This window comes from Tiliqua scincoides, chromosome 6 (assembly GCF_035046505.1).
Source record: "Tiliqua scincoides isolate rTilSci1 chromosome 6, rTilSci1.hap2, whole genome shotgun sequence".
NCBI classification, from domain to species: Eukaryota; Metazoa; Chordata; class Lepidosauria; order Squamata; family Scincidae; genus Tiliqua; species Tiliqua scincoides.
In genome coordinates, this window is record NC_089826.1 from 57,011,420 (window position 1) to 57,015,092 (window position 3,673).

At 40.8% G+C, this 3,673-nt stretch overlaps 1 pseudogene; it reads left to right on the top strand.

Annotated features, from left to right (window-relative positions):
- Positions 1 to 673: 673 nt before the first annotated feature.
- LOC136656431 (5S ribosomal RNA) lies at positions 674 to 790 on the top strand (annotated as a pseudogene).
- Positions 791 to 3,673: the final 2,883 nt, after the last annotated feature.

The window sequence follows — 3,673 nt, forward strand, 5'->3', positions numbered from 1 at the left end:
CTCCGCCAACCTTTGGGTTGGCAGAGAATCACCTCATTGTGGGGCTACTCAGTTTACCCGGGGGAAGGGAACAAAAGTCCCCTTCTCCTGAGGAGCTGGCAGCGGCTGCCCGGAGGGTGCAGGATGCGGTGGCAGCTATTTCCAGCGCTGCTGCAGCCCCGTACGCCAGGCAGCTCAGGATTGGGCTGTAGTGAGTGGGGGGAGGGGGAGGAATTCAACAGTGTTCAACTAAGCCAAATACATGATTTGTGATTGCAGTTACTAGCAACAAAGACCACTATATTCTCTTTCTTTTACTGTATTATCTGAAGTATTCTCTTCACTGACACAAGTCATATCCTTACACTTTAAACAAACATAAGCATATTTCTTATCTTCTAAAAGGGATTTTTTTTTCCCAGGTTTTCCTTTGATGGTTTGAAGTTTGTCCGCAGTTGTGCCTGGAAAAACCCAAGGGCTTCTCCACAAAACAGACTACAGTACTGTAGAGATGTGGGATCTGAAGAATCTGGAGATTTATTTATTCAGCTTCTCTTGACTTTTTGTGCACTTTTAACAAGTGGATTTGTTTAAAAAGCCTTTCATAGGACTGGATGTCTCAACAGATCCCTGCTATGCTGTAATGGCTTTTGAAAGTACTAAGATGCTGCTTGCAATTACACAGTTGAATTTTTTCTACTGCTGTTACCCTGCACATGCCTGATCTCGTCTGGTCTTGGAAGCTAAGCAGGGTCAGGCCTGGTTAGTACTTGGATGGGAGACCGCCTGGGAGTACCAGGTGCTGTAGGCTTATACCATAGTCTTTCGAGACTGAAGGTTGCCAGCCACAACCATGACCCAATTCTATCAACTTATTTAACCTTATTTAAACATTTGAATGCTTTTTATGTGTGAAAAGCAACTTATCTTGTGACTTCTGAAATTGATACTTTCAACAGATCATTCAGGGTGTGTTTTTTATCTGATTTTTGACATATAGAATGTTAATGTCATATACTTTCTATAACATTATTGTGGCACATACAGCTGGGGAAGAAAAAAAAAGAATGACTCCTTGAGGATCAATTCAGGTTTCTGGTCACTGCTCTATCATGTACAGTCCCCAGGGCTCTGCGCTTAGCTATTCTGTTTCTAGAAAACCTTTGTGAATTGAAGAGTTCCTACTCTCAACTGCTCATTTCTTTACTGTCACAACAATCTTATTTGGTATTGAAAATTGGTCTTCTCTGAGGCTTAAATATTGTTTTATACTCTTTATGGTTCCTATATTCCAAATGAAAACTAAGATTTACGATGCCCTGGAGACACCTCTTGGTTTCAGCCCTTCAAAGAAAAATGTTACGTTAGGGATAGTGTGAGTATCTTTGCACTGCATCAGGAATTTATTACGAAGCATAAGCTGTTCAGGAAAAGATACAGCCGGGAACACAGATAAGAAACTATCACTGTATCTGCTTTCAGTTTTTATGAATATTTATGGCTTTTTTTGTAAATTACAACATGTTTGTATGAGACAGCTTTCAATGGCTGAGTATTCTAGTCAAAATCAAACTTCTGCTCCTCTTAAGCTTTGCCTTTACAGAAAGTTGTTAAACAACCTCCAGGGTGTTCATCTTCTGGCTTGTAAAACACAGAGCTCTTTTAAAAATAAATAAATAAAGCAGTAATAAATTCAATTGTCTACCATATGGTTTTTAGAATTAATGTAAGCAAAGAAACCAAAGGCTAAAGTCCTCAAATTGCTCCTTACAGAAAAGTTGCATTAGCTTAAAAACAACTGTTTTAGGAAAGTGATGTGGGGATGAAAATATGTTCAATTATTTTTCAGAGGTATAATATTGTGTTTTAGATAATACACAGAACAGCCCTCCCCTGCAATAATAACAATAATAACAATAATAATAATACCCTGGCAGGACAACATTCCAAATAATCACCTAGCAGGACAAAGTTCCAAACAACACAGTCCTGGAAAGAGCTTGGAATGAGCTGGAATCCCTAGCATGTATGCACTGCTGAACCAGAGATGCCTGCGTTGGCTCGGTCATGTGGTGAGAATGGAAGATGGTCGGATTCCAGAGGATCTCCTCTATGGAGAACTCGTGCAGGGAAAGCACCCTACAGTTAGACCACAGCTGCGATACAAGGATATCTGCAAGAGGCATCTGAAGGCCTTAGGATTGAACCTCAACAGATGGGAAACCTTGGCCTCTGAGCGTCCCGCTTGGAGGCAAGCTGTGCAGCATGGCCTCTCCCAGTTTGAAGAGATACTTGACCAACAGACTGAGGCAGAGAGGCAAAGAAAGAAGGCTCTTCTTTCAGGGAGACAGACCAAGGACACAGGGAGGCAGACCAGGAACATACTACACTTGCTCCCAGTGTGGAAGGGATTGTCACTTCCGAATCAGCCTTTTCAGCTGTACGCTGTTCCAGAACCACCATTCAGAGCGCGATACCATAGTCTTTCTAGACTGAAGGTTGCCAACACAAAATAGTAATAATAAAGTCAATATCATCGATATAGCAATACCAGGGGAGTGGAAGAAAAAGAACTGGAAAAAACAACAAAATACAAAGATTTACAAATAGAAATTGTAAGGTTGTGACAGAAGAAGACCAAAGTTATCCCAGTGGTGATTGGAGCCCTCGGTGCTATTCTAAAACACCTTGAAGAGCACCTCAACTGCATAGGGGCCACAGAAATTACCATCAATCAACTGCAAAAAGCAGTGTTACTGGGAACAGCTTACATTTTGCAATGGTATTTATAGGATAAAAACCAGGCATCCCGGGTCCTTGGGAAGGACTTGATGTCTGGATAAAACAAACCAGTCAATAACATCTACCTAACTGTGCAAAAATCTCATAATAATAATACAGAAATTCACATGGCTCATAGAAATTTGTTCAGCTCCCCAACAACATTTCCAGATACTTCTCTTTGCGAAGAGCGCTGAACGTTGCTTTGAAATTCACTTTTTCAAAATTCTGGTGCCAGCTGTACCTCTGGTAGCCAAGACAGCTCTGTTGTAAACGTATTAAGTCTGATAGGGACTATTTTCCTCTGAAACAGAACTGCTGTATCTTCATCTGTGGCTTCAATCTGGACTTTGTGATTTGCTATAACCAATGGACAGATAACAGCTGCAGATATATTTTTTAAAAACTCACCAAGTTGATGTTCACGTTGGCAGTCATGAAGAAAAATGACACACTCGAATTGTAATGAAGTCTGGTAGGCATCAGTAGCATGGCAACACTGAGAACACTTGGACACCTGAATGGAACATTTAGGAAGAATTCCGAATGGCATGGATATGGCAAATATCAAAGGCAGATGGAACATTCTGATGACCATACTCAGCAAGACTGGCCGACTGACAAGCAAGATGTGATGGACCCAGAGAAGAGAACGGTAAAGCAGACAGGTGGGATAGATGCCATAGCACTATATGTGAATATGAGTGCTTATTTTTGATCCACTGTATCCCAAGAGTTCAGAAAACCAAACAAAAAAAGATAAATGTTTACAAAAATACCACATATCAAATGATAGCCAGCTGGCACCACCTACTTAATGAAAAATAAAAAAGATTGTGCAGTGTTCCACCAAACAAGCTTTGGTGAGAGACTCCATAGTCAGAAGAGTTGGTTTAGATTTGTTAATAGTGAC